We start from the raw sequence: 25,849 nt of genomic DNA, 5'->3' as shown, positions 1-25,849 counted from the left end.
AACCCATACTTTGATGTGGGAGCAAGTCAAAAGCTGAAACCCTAAGTGTGGAAAAGTTCCTTTTTTAGACAGCAAGTGACTAGACTGGCTGGTAGGGGAGCGTGTCTGGGACCTGTAGGCCAACTAGCTCTGGATTAGAAAAAGTTGGCTGTATTGCCAGGTTCTTATCCATGGGCACCAGGAGATGAGGCCTCAGAGACGTCCCAGTTAGGAGACTTCCCAGTCCAGCCCAGCTAAGCCCAGCCCAGCTAAGCCCCATGTTAGGAGATTGCCCATGTGTCAAGAAAAGGAGAGGAGTTGAGCCTTGGCTCATTGCATAGTCAGTGTCTGTGGCGTTGTAGTAGATATTAATAGAGTACTCCTGTTTGTCTAATTAGCAACTCAGTTTCTGATGTTACTGGAGAAGTTCCAGTTGCTTTTCCAAAATAGAAAGCTTGCTAATTTTCCAGACCTCTCTCAACGGCTTCAGCTTCTGTTCGGTTACTCTAAAATTCCTAAAACTATAATTTTGATTACATTTATTTTTGTTAGTGTGACAGGCTTGACATGAACTTCAGAGTATAAATCTTTTGTAATTGCAACTCATCCAGCAAGTAAATGGTGGCTGTTTTTAATCAGAGACTATCATTTGATATGTATGGAACAAGGAAGAATCACAGATGGAGGGGAGCAATGCACAACAGCAGTAAGACTGTATTAACAGATATTTATTTATTTACTTAAGAATTTATTTCCTGTTATATGAACTCTTACACCTCACTCAGAATTGCTTGTTGCAATTAGGACTAACAGGCAAATACATTAACATTCAATTTTTTAAAAAAGTATGATGAAATTGGATCAGGTTCAGCAGAGGAAATATATAGGAAAATATGCTGGAACAACAGTACTCAGTTAAAAATTGCTCGATTATAAAAGGTTTTACAGCAATGAGGTGAACCAAATCAAAACATGCCAAAGAATTTGGCACGGTACAGATATCACAAAAGTGCCGTGTTGACGCCTATTTTAGGGTTAGGGACTGCGCGGCAACCGCACAGTCCCTAACTCTAACACGGTGCGGCGCTGTAACAATGATGGCACCCCATGTACACAGGTGCCGGCATTGTTATGTAAGCGCTGCATGGTGTCTGCATGTCGCCGTGTGGTGCTTTTCATTATGTCGCACCTTCAGCACAAAAAGAACCCAGTTTTTCCACATTCTTTTACCTACGGAGGGATGCCGCATGGTTTGCTGGCTGCTACTTCCCTCTGGAGGAAATTAGGCCGCTGGCAGGCCACCCTTTTCGGGTGGTCTGTCCCGCACCTTAGATTACCAATTGAGTAGGCGCTTTCCTTTGTCCCCATCAAGATGAACGTCTTCATCATTGTTTGGTAATAGAGAATTCTCTCTAATAGGTCTTGGGTATGGATAAGAAACTGGAGTTCAGCACACTCATGCCCCATAGGTGTAATTTTTCTCCCTCCAGAACCTGGGGTGGTCTGCTACTGACCATTTCAATGCACCTCTTGGTAGCTGCTCCCCAACTCTGATATTCCTTTCTTAGGGAAGCCAGATTGACTCCCTCCCTTCTTGCTGACAACCATATGTTTTGGCAAGCAAAAACATTTTTATTCTGACAGGGTTTTGAAAGCTGACTTTGCATGCTCTTCTTTATGTTCATCTTTTAATTTTTATTGTGCAGATTTTTACGCTTATGCTAATTGCTGTGAGCTGCCTTAGATTCCAGCTGTGGAAAATGGCATAAACTAATAATATGGGTACCTCCTTTCTGTTCCAGCCTTGGATGGGCATTATTACCAAACAGGAAATCACTGGAGCATCACTTCCTGTTTGGAAAAAAAGCCATGTCTAGAGTTAAAAAGGTGATGACCTCTGTTGCACCTCTCACCAAGGCTTTGGGAGTAATAATAATAATAATCGAGGCGGGTTACGATACAGAATAAAATTACATAATACAATAAATCATCAATTATCACAATTGCCATGGGGGAAGGAAGAGAAAAACTGACCCCAGATCTTTGTGGAGGGGATTTCAGGCACTCTTGAAGGATGCAAAGTTGATTTTGTGGACCATGTATTTCCTATCTTAGTCTTAAGGAAAAGACATGCTGGTTTGGGAGGAGACCATGGAGTATGGCCACCCAGTGCTTCAAAATTAATCAAGTCTGCAAACAAATTAATATCAATGTAGATGTTGCAACAATGCATATTATGACTGTGAACAAATTCCCATTAACATACTCATTCATCCTGCTCGGACAAATCAGAGTTCCCAAAGACTTGCCAAAATAAGCCCCTTATACAGTTAATTGCAATAATCCAATTTAAATGTTGCTATTTTTGGTATCACAGTAGCCAGATCTGTCATCACATAGTCAAGATTCTCTAAAGATGCCAGCTACAGATGCTGGCGAAACGTCAGGAAGAAACTCTGCTAGAACATGGACACATAGCCCGAAAAACTCACAAAAAACTATAGTCAAGATTGTTTCTGGTTCCTGCCACCACTTGAGCATTTAGGTGGAAGGCTTGCATTCTGAAGCTCTAGGAGTGTCAGAGGCGGGATACAGACGGGCAAAAAGGGGTGTATTCATGACGTCATGAAGGTAGAGCCTTCAGACGGGCCTTACCTGAATGCCGCCATGAACACGCCCCCCGCACGCCCCAAGCAGGAAGAAGCGGCATTAAAAAGGTGCTGCTTTTCTCCGCTTCTTTTCCGTTTGATGCGCAGCTGCACAGCTCCGTCTGTAAGCTGCTGCACCGGTACACCAGAATTGCTACGCCGCTAATTTAAGTTGCCCATTTAAAAGCTCCGTGTCTGCTGCGTCGCATAATGAGTCGGGGTCCTGGAACATGCACAGTTTGCAGTCAGGCTTTAATTGCAGCGTCAGCTGCCATGCAGGTGTGGAAGCTGCAGCACAGCTGCAGCGCATTTTAAGACTCGTAACCCTAACCCTAACCCTAACCCTAGAGCAACATGTACACATGCGCTGCTTGGAAAGTTTGGACTTTAAAGTGAGCCCCTACACACATTCATGTGCCATTTTCACCTAACAATAAAAAACGCTAAAACTGTAAATATTTACATATATACAAGGGAGGTGATGGGGGATGGCAGGGGCACAGCGGTGGCAGCGGCGAAAGCTGTGGCTGTGCATTGCAGATTCAGCAAGAGCGCGGGGACCAAAGGAGAGGAAGCATCCATGATGCTGGTGACACTGGCAAAGTGCAAGAGGACAAGGATGCCAACACCAGCTGATCACCAGCTGGCAGGAGATCACCATTGTTCTTGGGCAGAGCGGGGGGAAAAGTTTTAAAGGGGCTTGGGCACTTTAAATGTGCACATAGGCTTTCTGCCGCCGCTGCTTAGCGCTGCAGCTGCGCATCTGCCAGCCGGCAAAGGAAAAAAAAAGCCCCGTTTTTGGCCGCCCGTGAGGAAGCTGCCTCTCTCTTTGCAGCGTCCTCCGAGGTGGCGGTTTGGAAACTGCGGGTCAGAAACGGCCCCAGGTGAGGCGTCTTCACTGCCCCCCATGTGGAAGCCCCATCTCCTGAGCCACGCCCCCGAGGTGGGCGGTCTGGAGGCTCCGTATTCAGCAGAATACACCTCCAAGACGTCTTCCCCTGCCCGTTTGTATCCCGCCAATATTTGGGAATATATCTAGGAAAACATTCAACGCTGTATTTCGTTGCTCCCCCCCCCCCCCCATTAAATAGCTTAAAGGCACCAGATCATATCTGATCTTGAAAACTAAGCAGGGTCAGCCCAAGTTAGTGCTTGGAATTGGAGACCACCAATAAATAACAGGTGCTGGAGACTATTTCAGAAAAAGGAACTGGCAAGACCACCTCTAAGGCTGCAGCCACACTCCACAGTTAATGCAGTTTGACATTGCTTTAACTGTCATGGCTCCATCCTATAGAATCCTTGTAACTTATAGTTTGGCATGCCAATGCAGCTCTCAGAGAGAAGGTTAAATATCTCACAAAACTGCAAATCCCAGAATTCCAAAGTGTTGAGCCATGGCAATTAAAACAGTGTCAAACTGCATTAATTCTGCAGTGTAGTTGCAACCTGCATGTTCCTTGCCTAAGAGAACCATATGAAATTCATGGGGTCTCTGTAAGTCAGTAGGCAACTTGAAGGCACAAACACACACATAAATTCAAATCCTAATTAGGAGACCTTATATATATTTTCCCTAATGTGACAGATGTACTGATATTACAGGCAGGATCTGTTACAGGCAAATATGCACATCCTTTCCTACTGATATATACATGATAAAAACAGTGGGTCAAAGTGGGGCCTCAGCACAGTCTGCATATAAATTTGATTATTTTGAATATGTATTTAATCTAACGTCCTGTTTTATTATGGAACAGTGACATGCTGGTTATCTGTAATGGGGATATTTCAATTATTGAGAGTTATATCACTCTCCTGTACAGTTCGTCTTGCTTCATAATATTTTTGACCAACTCTTCTGACACTAGGATTCCATTTTTATACCACAGTACAATGATATAGATATGAACAATGTTAATTCTTTAATGAAGCATGTAAAGCTTGGATAGAAATATAATTTTGATTATCCAGCCAATTTTTGAAAACTCTTGAAGCATAAAAGGAAGCAATCCAAATGAAATGGAATTTGAAACTGACCTCCACCAACAATAATACAATGATGATAATTGTAGAGTTTCTCTTTCAGAGAAACTGATACGTTATTTGATTTGCCACTGCAGCCAGAGTATACTTTATGCAGCACAGGCAAGATGAACAATAATATACAAAATGTAAAGAGTTTGACCTGATAGAGGGAAATATTATCCTATTATTTCAAATGCTAGTCAGAGTTGGGCTGAGGTTGTGATTGTGGGTTTTCACTTTGGAGGGGAAATCAGTAGATCGGGATAATCAGAGAGACTTGTAGGACTTGGAAGCAGGCAGAGGTAGGGTCAAATTAAACTGGTTTAGGGAAAGAAGGAACAGAGTACCAGAATGTTGTGGAATAGGCTGACCATATTTCCTTGAGGAAAAAAAAATGAGACATTGCGGTGGCAAAAATGGGATGAGAATCATAGAATCATAGAATCATAGAGTTGGAAGAGGCCACAAGGGCCATCCAGTTCAACCCCCTGCCATGCAGGAAATCCATATCAAAGCATCCCCAACAGATGGCCATCTAGCCTCTGCTTAAAGACCTCCAAGGAAGGAGACTCCACTACACTCCGAGGGAGTTTGTTCCACTGTCGAACAGCCCTTACTGTCAGGAAGTTCTTCCTAATGTTGAGGTGGAATCTCTTTTCCTGTAGCTTGCATCCATTGTTCCGGGTCCTGTTCTCTGGAGCAGCAGAAAACAAGCTTGCTCCCTCCTCAATGTGACATCCTTTCAAATATTTAAACAGGGCTATCATATCACCTCTTAACCTTCTCTTCTCCAGGCTAAACATCCCCAGCTCTCTGAGTCGTTCCTCATAGGGCAAGGTTTCCAGACTTTTCACCATTTTAGTCGCCCTCCTCTGGACACGCTCCAGTTTCTCAATGTCCTTTTTGAATTGTGGTGCCCAGAACTGGACACAATATTCCAGGTGGGGCCTGACCAGAGCAGAATACAGTGGCATTATTACTTCTCTTGATCTAGACACTATACTTTTATTGATGCAGCCTAGAATTGCATTGGCCTTTTTAGCTGCCGCATCACACTGTTGACTCATGTTCAACTTATGGTCTACTTGGACTCCTAGATCTCTTTCACATGTACTTTCATTCAGCAATGTGTCTCCCATCCTATATCTGTGCATTTCATTTTTCTGCCCTAAGTGCAGTACCTTACATTTCTCTGTGTTGAATTTCATTTTGTTAGCTTTGGCCCAGCTTTCTAGTCTATTCAGATCATTTTGAATTTTGATCCTGTCCTCTGGAGTATTAACTATTCCTCCTAATTTGGTGTCATCTGCAAATTTGATAAGTATGCCCCCAATTCCGTCATCCAGGTCATTGATAAAGATGTTGAATAACACTGGGCCCAGGACAGAGCCCTGTGGGACCCCACTGGTCACTTCCCTCCAGGAGGAATGAGGTTATTTAATATTCTGTATTCATGAAAAAGTAAGATGATAACAAATTATAACATTAAAGTATTGACCTAACAATTTTTCTTCAATGACAGAACTCATACAAATATTTAGGTAGATGTTGAGAGAGACTGTATTTCACCATGATCATACCATGAATATTTCTTCTATGAAATAATCTTATGCAGCAAATTTTGGTCTTTCAACACCTTATAATGAAACTCCTCACATTCCATGACACAATTTTATTTTACAGTGAAATAGCCCTCATTGTCTCAACACTTAATCTAGGTTTCTCCTTTGACCACGTACTGTTCATAACAGAAAATATTCTTTCAACAGGTGCTCTACTTCCTGGAAGAGAAAGAATAAACTCGACAATATTAAAAAAATCTTGAAAGTACAGGTGTTTGTTTTTTGTTTTTTGGAGTGTTTTGCTAATTTTGGAAAAGAGCTTTACTCATCTATCAGATACAGAATTTTTTTTCTTTATTCCATGTATCCAATTGCCTCACAATTGTAGATTTTATGAGGATCCACTGATTGAATACACAAGTTTCTTCTGTTTGTGTGTCTATGATTTCTTCATTCAGGCTGTCCTGTATTTCTTTTCATTCAGGTGTCTTCCTCAGTAGCACCCACTTCTCAGAGTTTCCTACACTGCACTTCCACTTGTTTATATATTCTTAGCTGGTTTCATAGAAATTTCCAACTACCTCAAAAAACTTAACCTCATTATTTTCTCCTGAATCTACTAACATTTTCACTTGTTTTTTGACATCAGTAGTTACAAACACTTTATTTTTTCTGGACTTTATGGTATATTTGGAACATAGACACTTGATCTTTTGCAAATGGCAACCACAATTTCAATCATGGATCTTGAAATAATTTTTGCTACATATCAGGGCATTTTTCTTGAGGAAGAAAATAAGAACTAAACACAGCAGTAATGTTTAAAAGTCTACCAATTGATGGGCCCAAGGACAAAAATCTTGTATTTCTATGCTCTATCATTGTAGTGTAATTGTTTCCTGCAAAGTCACAAAAGTTTTTCAATTCTTGAACTCTGTATACGTATATAGAAGTTTTTCTGTATTTCACTGCAAAACATTCAATATCAATTGATAAACGATGTGAAGTCGAAGGCTTTCATGGCCAACATCCATAGTTTTTTGTGTTTTTTTCAGGCTATGTGGCCCTGTTCTAGAAGAGTTTATTCCTGATGTTTTGTCAGCTGATGCCAGCCACAGATGCTGATGAAATGTCAGGAATAAACTCTTCTAGAACAGGGCTGCATAGCCTGAAAAACCCACAAAAAAACAAAAACATAAAAAAAACCCCAATTGATAAACAGTTGACAGTACACTGAAGACAATTGTGTATAATGTGTGCCCACAACCAATACTGATGATCAGACTCTAGTTCAGCTTCGAATTTCCGCCACACATGGAGTCCTGGTGGTGCAATGGTTAAATGTCAGTACTGCAGCCACAACATTGTAAGTTTGATCCTAGAGGAGGGCTCCAAGGTCCACTCAGCCTTCCATCCTTTCATAAGTTGAAAAAATGAGAACCCAGCTTGTTGGGAGCAATTGGCTTACACATTTTAAACTGCTTAAAGACTGCTAGTTCACCGATAAATGGTATAGAAATGTGCTTGCTATTTCCATTGCTATTTATGCCAAGTCTTTTGCAAGCACCAAAATTGGGGTTTAAATTATCTTCACACAAAGCAACATTTTTATGTTGTAAAGTAAATTTGTCAATTACTTCCTTCAACATAGCACACTGTAAATCTGATATATCACCAGGTAAGGAAACAAAGTCTATAATTTTGTCTCGAACACCACAAGTTGGCAAGAAGTATCTCATGACAATTGGAAAAAGTTTGATGTCTTTTCTGTTTGGTGCATCTAAACTGACTGTAATCCTTTTTGTTTTATCCAAATCCTCTGTTAATTTGCCCAGTATGTATTTCAGTAATTATTGCTTCTGATTTAGTACATGCTGAAGAAAATTTTGGTGCATAAATTTTCTTTATCAATGTCGACAAGCAATCATTTGTGTGAAAACGTTTGCCGTGATGCACAATATGATAAGAAAAAGTTTCAGTTGCTGCAGTTTTATCACTTTCACTATCACTACCAAGTCTTATAAATGAATGGACGTTTTTAACTGAAGCCGGAGTCTTTTCACCATCCTTTTGTTTCTGGCTATGTAGATATTGGTTGATTGGTTCTATCTCCTTGGACAATGGAAAAATGGAAATTATAATGTTGGCATCCCACTTTTGTTTCATCAATACACAGTTTGTCCATCTTAATAAATTTGAATTCCTTCCGGAGATTGTCATCAAAACTGCAGTTTCACCTCTTTGTCTTTGGCATTGCAAGGATAGACTTTAAGCTTTTTTTTTTAAAAAAAAAAATAAGACTTAAAATATGAAGTTTAAACCACTGACAATGAATAACAAAACCATTGGTTAGCATAAAGGCAAAACAAAAACTAATGTTACAGCAGAACACATGCCACTACATCTGAGTGAGGCCATCATCACCAACATGTGTCTCCCCATCCCCCACTACAGTACATTTACTTTATTGAGCCAGACGTGCAATGGATTTCTGGTAGGTTCAGTAGTGGGGGATCAGTTTATCAGCTGCCACTGCTAAGGGAACAAACGATATTTCAATGTGGGACACCTATTGTAAGCAACAAGGATGCATTCTCTCCAACTCTTACTAGCAGTGTTCTTTCTCTAGGCAAGATTCCTGGCCCTGACTGGATAAAGTAAATGGAACTTCCTCTTTCATCATGCTAGTGGTTTTACTCTATGCATTGATTAGCATAGAGTCCAGTGTTCAGGGTTTTTTTTTTAAGCAAAAAAAACAAAAACCCTACATGAAGTTTATTACAGGGCTGTCTTTAATACTGACTGGACCCTGGGCAAACATTTTTTCCCTCCTCCTCCACCCCCAAAATGAAACTTGGCTCTTGTGGGCCCACTTGTAGACAGGATGGCTAATTCTAATTTGTCAGAGATGCAGAGCGGTCGCTCAGCAATATAGTGACTCAGCCTGACTCAGTCATTTGGGAGTGCTGTGCAGGCCAGGGTCACATATGTCACATATTATGTAGGCCACTCTGACTCTGCAGATAGGAGGAGACGGTCAGAGCAGCCTCCTTGACTTGTGACCCCGGTCCCACATCAGATGTCTTCTAGTGAACTGTGGTCATGCTACATAGGCAGTGCTGGCAACTAAAGGGTGGGGAGGAGGCAAAACAATCTGAGTAGGAATAGAACAGCCCAGCCAGCAACAATTAAGTACTATGGGATGCCAATTGGCAATCACATCGTAACAATATGTGGTCCTGTGGGACTTCATGCAGATGGCCAAGGCCAGTGCAAGGAATTTTAGCACCTTAGGAGAAAACCAAATTTGACACCCCTATAAGCCCCGCTCTAAATGTCCTGCCTAAAATCTGAATGCTGTTTTAACTGACCCAGTGCCAGAAATGCCCAATAACCCCCACAGTGTGAGAAATAACCCCCACAGTGCCAGAAATAATCCCCGTAGTACTTTCTTGGGGCTTTACCGTGCTGTGGTGTTCTGATCCCTTTGAAGAAAGAGGAACATGTGGTGGTGGGGGGGTGCTATTCCTGCACGGCTCCTGTTTCCTCAAAGGGGACAGGAACAGCAGTCAGCACAGGTAGGGCTGTCTTTAATGCAGCACAAAATGGGCACATGCTTTTGGGCCTCCTTTTGCACCCAGATAACTCAACTGCCCCTTTTGTCCTCCATTAAAGACAGCCCTGGTTTATTAAAAATGGAATAAAAGTGACATTTATATTAAAAAGATGGGATGGTCAGGAAATCTGAAAAATATATATTGTCCCATTTAAAACAGTATGTATGGACAGCCTGCTATACAGCCATGTGGCTAGAATTCACCTCTATCAGGTTGAGAAATATCTTCCTTTGTGTCCATGGGAAATACAAAATTAGCAGGTAGGAAGAATATGTCATGTTTAGCATAACCCATAGTGTTTGTCATTGTTCTTATCTAGGTTGAGCATGCTTCTAAGCCAAGTAACCCATACATTGGGACCTTTTAACTTCTTTGGTGATTACCAAAATATGTATCAGGTCATCGTGACTTCCAGTTCTGCTTCACACTAGATATTAAATATAAAAACCCCATATTCAAATGGAGAGATGATAGGGTATTCTAACATTTGTGAGTGTACAAAAACTTCAAACCTAGAAATGGACATGAGGTATGGTGTTTTGGATGTGGAAAGTGGGTAAGACCCTTTAATAACCAAGAGTATCTCTTTGCAGTTCTCTGTACAAAAAACAGTAAGTCTCAAAGAAATGGTGGAAGCGCACCATTCCTCATGTTGTATGGCTGTAAGAACACTGTGCAAGCAAATGGTGTCTGCTTGTGTTGCAGAATTAATAGGAAAAAGTAGCATGTAATTCAGTCCTTCATTCCCTCCTTCCCCTTGAAGTAGTTTGCTTTGAATCTTTCATGTGCTTAACTCTTCCATGTGCTCATTTTAATAAACCAGAGCCAGAATTATTAAAGTGTGTAGCTCAGTGCTTTGCATACAAAAAGTCCACTCCTTGACATCTCTAGGTAGGATTTGAAAATAGAGAAGTTCAACCCTGTGGTCATTTACCTAGGAGAAAGTCCTATTTGGTCCTTGGCTCCAAATTATCTGAAACAACATATCTCCTTGTATGAATCTGCCAAAATTTGAAGTTTTGCAGGGAGAGCTTTCACTGGCTTGTTTTGTGAGGATATGAGAAAGAGCCTTCTCAGTGGATGCTCCCATGCTCTGGATATCCCTTCCATGAAAGGCTAGGCTGTCCCCCATGAGACTGAGCAGACAGGCCAAGGTAGAATGGCTGAGCCAGTGCTGTTCTGACTCGTGTCCTTGCCTGGGTTGGTCCCTGGATCAGTGTAGGGGCAGACATACCCGTTTTGTGCCACTCAGAACTGCTACCAGCATAAGCTCTTTACCTCACCGTGCCATTGCGCCTACTGAGCATCCCCTGTTGCCACACCTGATGTAGAAACGGGGCACCTGAGTGCCCACACATGGCCAATGGCCCTGTTTCTGCCTCAGATGTGGTGACAAAGGGCTTCTCAGTAGGAGCAATGATGCTGCAAGGTAAGGAGTACAAGGGGCATTCAAACAGCTAGGGTTTGCTACGGAGTTTCCAGGAAACTCCACAGAAAACCAGGTGTCAAACTGACCCAGAGTAAAGGCAGTTTACTGGATTGGACCAGATCCACTGGATCCATGTCCAGCCTGATCCTGACCCCAAGGTTTTGGCCAGCATCATCTAAATAGGATGAGACAAGGTTCAGGGGAACACAGGCTTTTTGGCCATTGTGAACACCTTCTCTCTGTTCTACTTTCACCAACAGACAAAAACATTTTTGTTTAAGCAGGCTTTTAAATGTGTATTTACTTTTAGTAAGACCTCTTGTGCAGGGTGTGCTTTATTTTTAACTTTGTATTCCTTTTAATGAATTTATCCTGTTTAATACTAAGACTGTATTTTTAAAAAATATATATTGTTAGGTTGTAGGTGATTCTTTTAGTGAGTTACCTACTCTGGGAGACAGGCAGAATATAATTGAAATAAACAAACAAATATACAAACCCAATCTGCACCTCTAGGGAGCTGCTGCACTCACTGCAGGCAATGCTGAACTCAGTGGACCAATGACCTGGCTCATTGTCAGCCAGCTTCTGTGTGGCTGAATTTACCTTCATGAGATAATTTTTCATCAACTTTGAACTGGAGAATCATAGTATCAATCTTTTCTCCGAATATCTGTATTTTCTGTGTATTGTATTGTGCTCCAAAGCAGATGTTTAATTTTTTTTTAATACTGTGCCTACATTCAGCGATTTGATATTTTCAGTTCAGATGTATGATAGAACACATAGATAATGATTAACAGCTCGTAATCTTGTAACCAAAAGTATTCTTATCAGCAGCCTTTCAAAATATCACACTCTGCATAGAATGTGCCTGTGGCAGAAATCTATCACTAGGCAAAAGCTGTTGCAGTCAAATTCTACACACATGAATTATGACAAGCTAGGCTGACTGTTTTGTGGTTTGTTGTGTCTGGTTTAGTTCCTGCTTTTAAAGTTGCAGTTGGATTTTGGTCATTTGAACCTTATTTTCTTAGTCTGGCCAAACCAGCTGGATCCTTGTGCACTGCAGAGGAACATAAAACTTTCAGCCTTTGTGCTAAAGTGCTCAATAGATAAGAAGACTCCTGTTACATCTGTGAGTCTTGTGGGGTTACCATAGTGTACTCCATTTTATTTGACTGGGTACTGAACAAGGCAAACAGACACTTTAATGGAAAGATGAACACATTTTTGGCACAATCCAGATCTATTATATCAGTGGAAACATTGTCCTGACTTTAGCAGGAGGTACAGCACACCCAATATGCATGCATGCAGTAATTTTTATTGACTCAGTGAGAGCATAGGATTACTAAGAAACAACTAAGGAATTGGAGCAGTCTTTCCAAAAGAATTATTTCACTGCAGCAAGTGGATGTGCTGTAAAGGAAGTGCATGCCTCACCATTTTTTACCATCTTAGGCCAGTTGGCTGGGATGTGAAATCTGGTCCACTATACCAGTGGTTCCCAACCTTTGATCCTCCATTTGTTTTGTACTTCAGTTCCCAGAAGCCCCAGCCAAATTGAGGAATTATGGGGTTGAAGCCCAAATCATCTGGAGGACCAAAGGTTGGGAACCACTGATCTTCGCTGATGTGCCAGGAATGAGCCCAACAGTATGGCTCATCCTTGGGCCTCATTGTAGACTAAGATTTAGATTCAGTCTGTTAGTTCTCAGCTAGAGTATATTCACTGAATATTCAGGAACTGATGCAGTGGGCCTAATCTAGCTGGGACTATCACTTGCAATCTTGTAAATCAATAAAGTAAGCCATATTGAACTCGAGCCTTAATTGTGAATTAACATACTGTGATCCTGTGTTACTTGCACTGTAAGAAGTCAAGTATTAATAATCTTTATAGCACTTTGAAGTGTTCAGAGTGCTTCATGTATATTATGTAATAAACATTTTAACAACTATGTAAGGAAGGTCAGTATTTTTCTGTTTTTTCCAGAAAAAACACACATTAAATCTTGCTTAAGACCTCCCAATGAGTTAATGGGATGGGTGAGATTTGAACCTGTTTGCAGACTCTTAGCTACTATGTTATACTAGTTTTATCTGGAAATGAGTATGAAAACAGTGAAAGCATAAAGGCTTGGCAACATGATATGAGAATATGCCCCCTTCATCACCAGTGTCTTATTCAAAGCCGGTTAACCAATCACATTATAAGGCCGGACTTTCTTTTTAATTCTTTGCAAGGGGAATGATATATAATTATTCAAACATTCTCATTTTCCACATCAGCTTGATTTCCACTCCCCACCTTAATTTGCTAAATGTGAAGGATAAATAATTTAGCTTGGTAAAAAATGATGAATCTGGATATCAGAGGGAGATGACATGGATGATAAATGACTGACACTAAACCCCAACTACCTAAAGCAGGATTGCCTGAAAAAAGCATGAAAACAGAATTGGGAAAAGACTTTCTCTCCAGTTATATTGATTGTAGAATTTGTAACCATGTGGCTCTGACTGTTAGCTCTGTTGTAGAAAGCCTATCTTGTTAACTTCCTCAGTAAAATTCTTGTTTGCACTGGCAACATGGGAAATCACATGGGAGGCGAAGGTGCTCTTTGGATGACTTTCTTTGGAGATAAAGAAAACCACAGGGACGTGGCATGCTTGCATCATATGCTGGGAATGTTGAATGATGAGGAGGTTAGCCTTGGTGGCATTGCTGTTGTCGTTGGTTCTAAAGAGAGCCTGACAAGTGACTGAGACAGGCTCACAATATAGATTAAAGGGATAAGAAGCTGAAAACCTGCTACAAAAGGTTTTACAGTTAACAATAAAAAAAGAAAAGGATCTTGAAGAGATGAGCTAAATGCTTCTTGGCTGTGGATTTAATATGTTTATATGTTCCAAAATGGCATTTATTTGTTTGGAAAGATATTTTCACTGAGATGAGTATCTAAGGGTCCATTATTGAGCCACCAAACCAATTGGTTCATACATCTGTTGGTTTTTGACTGCCCATGATCCAAAACATCCTTACAAATAGGCTCCTGAGTTGTAGTAATGTGTTCTGTTTATGGTATTAAAGTGATTCACAAATATTACTTATATCTGTGACTAATTTTGAGAAATAGCCTATTTCACTTATTATTTTTGGAGGGAATTCCTTTAACTTGAAGCTTCCCCCCATATCACCATGATAGAATCTATACCTGCAATATGTGAATAAGTCATAATCTTAGAATCACAGAGTTGGAAGAGACTTCAAGGGCCATCTTGTTCAACTCCCACCATACAGTCAAAGGCATCCAGCCTCTGTTTTAAAAACCTCCAAAGAAGGAGATGCCACCAAACTCAGAGGCAGCATATTCCAGCATTGAACTGCTCTCACTGTCAGGAAGTTCTTCCTAATGTTGAGATGGAATCTCTTTTCCTTTAGTTTGAATCTTTTGCTCCACACCCTATTCTGTGGAGCAGCAGAAGACAAACTTCCTCCATCTACAGTATGCTATCCTTTCAAATATTTAATCATATCACCTCTTAACCTTCTCTTCTCCATGCTAAACATAACCAGGTCCCTAAGCCACTCCTCATATGGCATGGTTTCCAGACCTTTCACCATTTTGGTTACCCTCCTGTGGACACACTCCAGCTTGTCAACATCATTTTTGAATTGTGGTGTCCAGAACTGGAAACAGTATTTTTGTTGAGGCCAGACAAAAGCAGAATACAGTGCACAATTACTTCTCTCGATTGGACGCTAAACTTCTGTAGATGCAGCCTAGAATCACATTGGCTTTTTTACCTACTGCATCACACTGTTGACTCATGCTCAACATGTGATCTACTAGGACTCCTAGATCTGTTTCACATTGACTCTAACTTTTAGTTGGAAAGGCTGTCTTCATACCTCAGAGCAGAGAGGGCAAAGTGCTTCCCCAGGGCTGTTTTATGCCCCTTGAGATCAAAATTCATTTGTCATGTTCACCTTAGTCAAATGTACCGTATTTTCCAGCATATAAGACGACTGGGCGTATAAGACGACCCCCAACTTTTCCAGTTAAAATATAGAGTTTGGGGTATACTTGGCGTATAAGACTACCCCCCTTCCAATGCATACCAAATAAAAAGTAAAAAACATCAATATGGTAATTTTAATTCAAATGCTTATGACATGCAGGTACTTAGCAGGAAAACCTGTTGCCTCAGATGTTGCTGTCAAATAACCATAGTACAACATGTTGGAAGTAAGGCCACAACTTTATTTGCAAACAATTGGTAGGGTTGGCACAAAGCATAAGGTCAGGATCTGTGCAATCAAACCACCCGATGTAGTCTGATTATCCAAACCGGGCACCCACCCGGTGCTTGGGATGACCTAGGGGCTAAGGAACACAACTTGACCGCAAACATTGTCTTGCGTTCACAAATTCACTAAGCCCCTAGTCACTGGGAGGCACTCCCGCGTTCTGGCCCCCGCAATGGCCAAATGCCTGCCCTATTCGCCCCCGGGTACCTATTGACTCCCAAACCAGAGCTCCATAGCCCTGGTACAACAACGTGCAGATCCTGGCCTATGCTGCCGCCAAAGTTATGAGGAAAAAACACCCACAAAACAGCGGTGGGCGGGCGGGAGAAGCTCAAAGTCTTTCTCCCTTCCTCAGCTTGGCTCCGCTCTGCTCGAAGCCAAGCACCAACTGAGGGCTGGGGCCGGCAACGTGGCCTAAAATAGGCCTAGGCCCCGCCCATATTGCATGCTGTGTGGAGCCCCTCCTCCAAGGCCACCCAACCAATGGGCAGCCCTGGAGGACCGGAAGCTCCGCACCAATGAGCCCGGCTCCCAGAGCGTCGCGGAGCGATGGGACTGCCCCATCCGCTCCGCGCACCAATAGGGAGCCGGAGCAAGTCCCAGTGCACACTGGGGCTTGTAGTTCCAGCTTCTTCTAGCGGCAAAACAGTCTGCCCGCCGAGTCGGGCGACCGTTTTTTGTATACAAAGCCTGCTTGGATTGGTCAGCTCTCCCTGCCTGCCCAGCCCTCCCTGTCTCCAAGATTCTTCTACTGTACTTGTACAGCGCCACCTTTGCTGCTTTCATATGGTCACCACATACGGAGGGGATGCAACCGCTGTTTTTGAGCTCCCCACTATATGCAGCAACCGCAGATTATCCAGTCCAGCTCAGAAGTTTCAGCACCCACCCTAAAAGATGACACCCGGCGTATAAGACGACCCCCGACTTTTGAGAAGAGTTTCCTGGGTTAAAAAGTAGTCTTATCCGCCAGAAAATACAGTATATTTAGGTGAACTGACTAACTGTTGAGGAAGTGGCTTTTAATGGGAGATGCTGTACCTTTTTCCTTTAAAAAATGTTTTGATTGCTTTCATTGTTTTAATTTCTGTTACTGTGTTTCAATATGATTGCTAAAAATACTGTGTTTTAGCCACTTACTATGTTTTCAGTTGTATCTGCTTTTTAAACATGCTGTGGGCTGCTTTGAGACTCAATATTGACAGATATTAATAAACCGAATAAATAATAATGAAGTAGTCTATGTGAAGCGACAAAATAGTTTCATCCAATTAGCACTCTGGAAATGTCATACTAAAAGACCTTGAAAAAGCACAAAGAAAATCAGAATATGTTAGCATATTATATATGACATTGACTGCAACTTCTAGTTGGAAAGACTCTCTCTGTACTTTAGAGTAGAGAGGACAAAGTATGGCCTTTCCGCCACCTCTACTCCCCCAGGGCTGTTTTTATGCTCTTTGGGGTCAAGGTTTTTTTTTTGCCCCAAAATGAACTCTAGATAGTGTGGAGGGCATTTCTGCAGCAAATTGCTGCTCCCTTTTGAGCTGGCAAAAAGCTGCCCTTGTTGCAGTGTCAGCAGTGTTTCTTTGCCATTTGTTCGGTGCAGCATGTATAAACGCTGCGCCACAGCATTCCCATGCTGCCCATGGATGGGTGGGTGGCATGACGTTGCCAATCCCCCACTCCTTCCCGATGCTGGTCCTTTTGGCCAGTCTGTACAGCCTCTAGATCGCTAATGCAAATGAACTCTTTCATACCACTGGACAGTTGTTAATGTCTAGCAGTGATGCTAACAAGGATTCCAAAACCCATCTGCCTGATAGCAGAAGCCCAGCTCACCACAAGCTCTTAATGCTGTTTTGCTTCTGTGCTTCATTAAATGCTTTCAGATTTTGACAGGAAGAGAAAAAGGAGCGAGAATATGGATCACCCATGGAATCATTATTTCAGCACTTTTCTGTTTTACCTCTTAGTGTTTTTAAAGCTAATTTTCTCTTTTTAGGTTTTCAACACTGGGAATAAAATATTTATTTATAATAATAATAGTAACAACAACAACAACATAAAAGGAGTTTTAATCTGTATTAAATCCAGTTTTTTATTATAAATAATTCTTCATATCAGTTTCTTATTCAAAGTGTAAATAGGTAAGAGACCTTCATGTTTTAATGGCTCATTTTCTTTTTTGGTTTCTTCTGAATGGCTATCTTTGAATCATTTACTGATCAGTTTTCCACTGAATGTGTTTCTGAAAATAAAAATGATGCAATTAAATCATGTTAAGCAGGAAGTGCTGATATCAGGAAGAGGAACATCAACAATCTAAGATATGCAGACAACACCATACTGTTGGCAGAAAACATTGAAGACCTAGAGCAACTACTGACTAGGAAGGTGAAAGAAGAAAGTGCAAAGCAGGCTTACTGTTGAACATAAAGAAAACAAAAATAATAACTACGGAGGATCTTCACAAGTTCAACCTAGACAATAAGGATGTAGAAATAGTAAAAGAGTTCGTATACCTTGGATCAAACATTGATCAGAATAGGGACTGCAGAAGAAATCAGAAGATTAAGAATGGGGAGGGCAGCTATGAAAGAACTAGAAAAGCTCCTAAAGAGCAAAGATGTATAACTATGCATGCAAGTTAGACTCATGCAAGCAATTGTATTCCTCATTACCATGTATGGATGTGAGAGCTGGACAGTTAAGAAAATGGACGAAAAGAGATGTGGTGCAGGAGAAGAGTGCTGAGGAAATAAATGGGTCCTAGAACAGACTAAGCCTGAAATTTCCCTGGAAGTAAAGATGACTAAACTGAGGCTACATCATGAGAAGACCTGAATCATTAGAAAAGACAATAATGTTAGAAAAGGTGGAAACAAGTACAGCGCGCCCGCATCATACGCGGGCGCACCATATGCGGCCTTGAGCATACACGCTCAAGCCGCGGGGCGCGCACGGGGCAGCGCGTCCCATTCAATTGAATGGGCGCACGCACCTGTTGCGCCCCGCGCACGCCTGTGCTGCCGCGCCGCCGCGCATGAACCCCATTGTTTCCAATGGGGCTCGAGCATAGGCGGAATTTGCCTTATGCGGAGGGATCTGGAACAGATCCCTCCGCGTAAGGCGAGGACGGACTGTAGAAAGAGAGGAAGACCACATAATAGATGGATGAACTCATTTAAGGCGGTCACGGGTATGAATCTGCAAGAACTTAGAAGAATAGTGGAGAATAGGGAGTCTTGGAGATGCCTCATCCACAGTATTGCCATGAGTCAAGATCGACTCAAGGGTGGTTAACAACAAAAACAACAAACTTAAACTGTATTTTAAAAGCTGTGTGGAATTTCCAGTGTTTGCTACTTTTCTGGTAAATAGAAAGTTGTTCTAGGACAGTTTCACACTAACTGAGAACAGTTATCCTTTAGACAGTATGTTGTGTAGGTTTTGATTTGATAAGCTTTGTGACCTATGCATCCACCCACCTACCCATACATTGATTAGCAGTGGCTGATGGAATAGATACAGTGCACCCACGTTATATGTGGGCGCGCTATATGCGGCTTTGAGTTTATGTGCTCAAGCCGCAGGGAGTGCATGGGGCACAAGGGGCAGTGCGTCCCATTTAGATTAATGGGGCGTGTGCCTGTGGGGTGTGCACACCACCACACTGCTGTGTACATGAGCCCCATTTAAATGAATGGGGCTCCAGCATAGGCAGAATTCGCCTTACGCGGGGGTCCAGAACGGTTCCCTGCGTAAGGTGAGGGTCCACTGTATTTTGAATTTATCAGAGGGCAGGTATCTATAGCCCAGTGGCTCCCAACCTTTTCTAATTAATGTTTAATTAATGTTCATGCTATCTACAATGGTAATATCAAATTTGAAGATGAAAAAGTCTAATTTCTAATTTTTGAAACACAAATTGGACCACATACAATATTATGGGTGAATAAATTGCACTTAAAAAAATAAGGTCTTACCTCAATGCATAAATGCAAATCTACTTTGAACAATTAGATTATAATTTATAATTTATTCAGGAAGTACTCAAGATACTCTTTGTCACTCCCCATGAAATTCCATCTCTCACCAGGTTGGAAAACCCTGCAATAAACTTTATGAATAATTTTTTGTGGGTTTTTCGGGCTATGTGATCATGTTTTAGAAGAGTTTATTCCTGACGTTTCGCCAGCATCTACGGCTGGCATCTTTCAGAGAGTGCTGGCATGGAAGTGAGTGGTGTGTGTGTGTGTCCCTGCGTTGGGAGGAGTGATATACATGTTAATCTGTATATTGTTCTGATGTTGAATGGCAAGACCTCAGGGTAGAAGGATATGCAAGGAGGATTTGTGTCTGCTTAATTGTGGTCCATTGTCTGCTGGGAAAAACCTGGGTGGTTTTCATTTGCATTTTGCTGGGTCTTAATTCTGGTGTTTTTCAGGACTGGTAGCCAAATTTTGTTTAGTTTAAGGGTTTCTTCTTTGCTGTTGAAGTTGTCCAGGTGTTTGTGGATTTCAGTGGCTTCCCTGTGCATTTTGACACAGGGCATGGGCCAGAATTTCAGTGTTTTCAAACAGCATTTTATGCCCAGGATGGTTTATAACATGTTCTGCTACTATTGGTTTTTCTGGCTGATCTAGTCTGCAGTGTCTCTCATGTTCCTTGATTCGTGTTTGAACACTGCGTTTGGTGGTCTCTGTGTAGACTTGTCTGCAGCTGCATGATGTGCGGTAAACTCCTGCAGCCTCAAGAGGGTCCTTCCTGTCTTTCGCTGAGCGAAGCATTTGCTGGATTTTCCTGGTTGGTTTATAGATTGTCTGGAGGTTGTGTTTCCTCACCAGTTTCCTTATTCTGTCTGTGACACTTTTAATGTATAGTAAAAAATATCTTCTCTATAGGTGGTTGTTTGTCTTCACTCCTCTGGCTTTTTCTGGGTCTGGCAGCAATTCTGAAGTCTAAGCTGGAGTAATGATTAGCCTGTAGAGCCCGGTCCAGATGCTGCAATTCATCTTCCAGGAAGTGGGGTTCACAGATCCTTTTTGCCCAGTTTACCAATGTTTTTATTGTGTTCCTTTTTTGTCCTGTGTGATGGTTGGAGTTCTTGTGAAGATATATGTCCATATGTGTTGGTTTTCTGTATACTATGTGGCCCAACCGTTGGTTCGGTTTGCGGATGACCAGGACATCTAAGAATATCAATGTTCTCTCCTTTTCTTTTTCCATTGTGAATTGGATGTTTGGGTGGATGTTGTTCAGATGGTTCAGGAATACAGCCAGATCTTTTGTTCTATGGCTCCAACATCACAGTTCGAACACTGCCTCACCACAAGCTATTTCCAGTGGGACAATGGATTCTATGAACAGAGAGATGGGGTAGCTATGGGAAGCCTCTGAGCCCTGAGATAGCAAACTTTTACATGGAACACTTTGAAAAGCAAGCCCTGGAAACAGCACCAAAAATCCTGACAACATGGTTCCGATATGTAGATGACACTTCCACCATTTGGACCCATGGACAAGAAGATCTGGCTGGAGTAGGGAGTGGTAATATTTTCCTGTACTGCCTTTTCCAATACCATTTCTAATTTCTTCATGAAAGGAAAAGAAAATATGTTTCAGTAGACTAACAGGGTTATGATAGAAGGCAGAGGCAATTATACTGTGCATCTTTTTAGAAGGCTGCAAAACCTGTTTGGTGAAACAGAGTCCCACTAACTTTTGGAGCCCCAAAACAACAAAAGTATCATGAGGTTTTAGGTTTACTTTAAATTCAAAAGTATTGTTTTTGAAATAGTTTCATGTTATTCTAATGGGGCTTAGTTTATGCTATAAATCATTTTAACCTCTTTTTAAAAAAAATTCCAAGAAATGATTGTGTCAGATTCAAATAAGCAACAAGGTTCTGGGAGAATTAATCTCCCTGCTGGACACTTAAAACTTTCTCAAAAGCAATATTGATGTTCACTGATAAACAGTCAGTGCCACTGACACATGCTAACTAAAATTAGTTTTGTATGCATGTGGTTTAAATGCACAACTCAGGTTCAAGTTTTGTATATGGTGTGGGTTGTAAAATGAAGGCTGTACTGTAGTGTTGTTTTTGTTGCCTGATGGTAGGACTGTTTTGTAAACAACCCGATACATTGACCTTGGGGACCTGGCAGCTGCTCCATTCCGGTTCCCTGTAGACATTTTGACAAAGTGGGGATTGTTGAAGATGGAAAGTAAACAAGAAAATAAGGTATATTTAATAATCTCTTAACGTGTTTGAACATAACATTGTTTTTGAGGACTGATTCCCAAACATGCACTTAAATTTGATTTGGGATTCCACCTGATCCATGCAGTTAGCTGTTGTTTTAAACCGGCTTTCAGAATTAACAAGCTGGATATTATTTATCAAGTAGGTTTGCCTATTTTTTGTATGTAAATCAATAACTATGCTCTTGTTTCTGCAGTGATATAAAAACTGGCGAGAGTTTATTTCCATTCCCTTTGAGGACAGATTCTCTAATTTCTTTTCTACTTCTTTTTATTTCAACAAATGCATGATGCATGTTCTATACCCATCCTTTTAGGCTGCAAGCTGATTGTGGAGGGGAGAGGCATCATTTTACGCTTATAGGGAAAACAGCCTTGCCATCCCACCTACTGTTTACACCTGTCCATGTCAAAATCCTTTTGATAACATATTAAAGTGACCACTTTTCCTGGTGATAGGAATGAACATTAGGGCAGTACCATGTTTTTTTTCCACCTTTGAACATTTATTTGTAGATACAGTTTTATTAGAAAGCATCAGGGGTAGTGCAATGGGTGTGCTGGTTTGTAATATGTAAAAGATTTTAATGTGTTTTTACCTGTTTTAAACTAATGTTTTTAGTGGATTGCTATTTAAAGCTTTTTTATTTTTAAAAATCATATTTCAGATTGATTTAATGTACAGTGTAAGCCACTATGGCTCCCATACGGGAGAAAAGTGGGAAACAAATAAATAAAAATTAGGCAGGCCTGATCTGTGTTTTGTGGGTTAGAACATAATCTTGAAAGATGTTCAGATATGTCCTCAAGTATATACACCTTTGCTGGGATAGGAAAACAGGACCCCCATGAAAGTGGAAAAAATGTATATTAAAAACCCACTATTTTTTTTACCCAAGAGAACACCTCTCTAGGAATCTCTAGTCCAACAGTACCACTTTGGAGGCTGTTGTGGAGGACCCACAGATGCCTAGAGAAGTGTTCTCTCTAGGAATTTCTAGGTCTTCCACTGTGGCCTCTAGCAGATGTTGACCACAGAGCCGTGCTAGAGGACCTAGACATTCTTGTTGTTGTTTGTGGGTGTTGTTGTGTGCCTTCAACTCATTTCTGACTTATGGTGACCTTAAAGCAACCCTATCATGACTTTCTTGTTTAGTAAGTTTCATCACAGGGGGTTTGTCGTTGCCAGTATCTGAAGCCAAAAGAGTGTGACTTGCCCAAGGTCACCCAGTGGGTTTACATGGATGAAGTGGGATTTGAATCCTAGTCTCCAGTTATTGTCCAATGCTCAAACCACATATTTTTCAAATCCGTGAATAAATATATCCTCAAAAATCAAAGCCAGAAATGTGGAGGGGTGACTTTAGATTTTGTAGGAATGTCTTTGTGAGCCACTTGTCAGCTTTTTCCTTGGGCACAACTGACAGTAGAGTCCTGGGAAGATGAACCTGTATGGGTTCTAAAGGATAAATGATAACTGTGCCTCTGGACTCTTATGTGCTGACCTTCTCCTGATCCCTGATTTTTTGCTCCCACTGCACTGAATTTAGTTATACCAGCCATTCATGTGGTGCTAAGTGTACATTTTAAAAATTGATGTGCTTTGTAGATGTCATCTATATACTCTCCACCAGAACCTCACCCTGGTTTTTTTCAAAAACTCTTCATTCAAGATTTATTTTTCCAGTGGAAGCAGGAATTTTAACCGATATCTGGGCCAGCAGACAAAGGGGGAACTTCTCTGGGTGCAGAAATAGTCCAGCGAGCGCATTTTCAGCATAAGGAGTGGGTCTCCTTTCTTCCTTCTAACTCTCTGTAGCTAGTGGGTCTCTCACTCAGGATGGCACTGTAGGTTTTGTACATCTGGATAATACTAATTTTATTTTATTTTTTTTTGTAGAAAAGCAAGTAATAGTAAAGCTACTCTGTAGTAAAGTGATATTCCATCCATACTGAGCTCTTATGAAAACCACTGGAATGAAAAGTTTGGCCAAACTAACTTTTCATATTGGTTTTAGTGGGAGCTAAATGTGATTAATTTAATCTGGATCCAACCTATTGATGGAATGGGTGATTTTGAAGACCTTTTAGGTGTTGGTTTTGTTTGTAACAACAACAACAAAAGACTGTTATAGGGCCTGAACAGACAGGCCAAAATAAAGCTGCTTCAGGTCACTTTGGAGGTACTGTATGCTGTTTAAATGTTGCATGCATCCTAAGAGGCCAGAAGCAGCACCAAAGCCACACTCCAGTCCTAAGCACTGGAGCACAGCTTTGGCGCAGTGTCTGGCCTCTTAAGATGTGTGTGTCATTTAAACAGCATACCTCCAAAGTGACCCGAAGCAGCTTTATTTTGGCCTGTCTGTTTGGGCCCTTAGGCGGGATACAGACGGGCAAAAAGGGGTGTATTCATGATGTCATGAAGGTAGAGCCTTCAGACGGGCCTTACCTGAATGCCGCCATGAACACGCCCCCCCGCACGCCCCAAGCGGGAAGAAGCGGCATTAAAAAGGTGCTGCTTTTCTCCGCTTCTTTTCCGTTTGATGCGCAGCTGCGCAGCTCCGTCTGTAAGCTGCTGCACCAGTACGCCAGAATTGCTACGCCACTAATTTAAGTTGCCCATTTAAAAGCTCCGTGTCTGCTGCGTCGCATAATGAGTTGGGGTCCTGGAACATGCGCAGTTTGCAGTCAGGCTTTAATTGCAGCGTCAGCTGCCATGCAGGTGTGGCAGCGCATTTTAAGACTCGTAACCCTAACCCTAACCCTAACCCTAACCCTAACCCTAGAGCAACATGTACGCATGCGCTGCTTGGAAAGTTTGGACTTTAAAGTGAGCCCCTACACACATTCCTGTGCCATTTTCACCTAACAATAAAAACCGCTAAAACTGTAAATATTTACATATGTACAAGGGAGGTGATGGGGGATGGCAGGGGGACAGCGGTGGCAGCGGCGACAGCTGTGGCTGTGCATTGCAGATTCAGCAGGAGCGCGGGGACCAAAGGAGAGGAGGCATCCATGATGCTGGTGACACTACCAACGTGCAAGCGGACAAGGATGCCAGCACCAGCTGATCACCAGCTGGCAGGAGACCACCATTGTTCTTGGGCAGAGCGGGGGGAAAAGTTTTAAAGGGGCTTGGGCACTTTAAATGTGCCCATAGGCTTTCTGCCGCCGCTGCTTAGCGCTGCAGCTGCGCAGCTGCGCAGCTGCGCATCCGCCAGCCGGCAAAGGAAAAAAAAAGCCCCGTTTTTGGCCGCCCGTGAGGAAGCTGCCTCTCTCTTTGCAGCGTCCTCCGAGGCGGCGGTATGGAAACTGCGGGTCAGAAACGGCCCCAGGTGAGGCGTCTTCACTGCCCCCCATGTGGAAGCCCCATCTCCTGAGCCACGCCCCCGGGGCGGGCGGTCTGGAGGCTCCGTATTCAGCAGAATACACCTCCAAGACGTCTTCCCCTGCCCGTCTGTATCCCGCCATAGTTAAATAATACTACAGTGATTATTTTTCCTGACTCTGTAAATGAAAACTATTGGCTTCTAATGAAGGGAACCAATACATGGAACACTCTGACAGAGGTTTTTCTTGTTTCAGCAGTCTTCAAACCATTTCTCTGAATCCTCCTTGTGAATATGCTAGAGATGAAAAGGGGTTAGTTCCTTGCAAGACTTCACCAGCCATGAAGGAAAATGCATAATACCTGCAACTGAACCCGGGTGAGTCAAGAATATGTGTCTGTAATCTCCATTTCCTAAGAACTCACAGTAATCCTTGCAAACACAAACAAAACATTTCCCCCTCTTGGTATTTAATATAGTTAAAGAATCTAAAACACTTGACATATCAAGGATGGGGAAAAGGTAATTTGACATTTAGTATATATTTGGGTGATTTGCTGTAAATCGTCAATGACTTTTGGTTCCCAAGTAGTTTAACAACAATAACAAAGTAACGTTCCTCACCTAAATCAGGATACAAGAAAGTTTAGAAAACTGGAATTTGGT

At 41.8% G+C, this 25,849-nt stretch overlaps 1 protein-coding gene across 4 annotated transcripts in view; it reads left to right on the top strand.

The window, feature by feature from the left end:
* Positions 1–25,849, top strand: part of FOXP1 (forkhead box P1) — a 699,809-nt gene that overhangs the window by 76,427 nt on the left and 597,533 nt on the right. For 3 of the 4 annotated variants that reach the window (XM_089519524.1, XM_089519514.1, XM_089519475.1), the window contains exon 3: positions 25,440–25,561. The gene's annotated coding sequence lies outside the window, so the exon portion shown is untranslated. The remainder of the gene's footprint in view (positions 1–25,439; positions 25,562–25,849) is intronic. The other variant, XM_089519465.1, reaches the window with a different exon arrangement.

The sequence above is a fragment of the Sceloporus occidentalis genome, unplaced genomic scaffold (assembly GCF_023333645.1).
Source record: "Sceloporus occidentalis isolate IW3139 unplaced genomic scaffold, rSceOcc1.0.p SCAF_1, whole genome shotgun sequence".
Classification (NCBI taxonomy): domain Eukaryota; kingdom Metazoa; phylum Chordata; class Lepidosauria; order Squamata; family Phrynosomatidae; genus Sceloporus; species Sceloporus occidentalis.
This window is presented reverse-complemented; position numbering and strand designations above follow the sequence as displayed.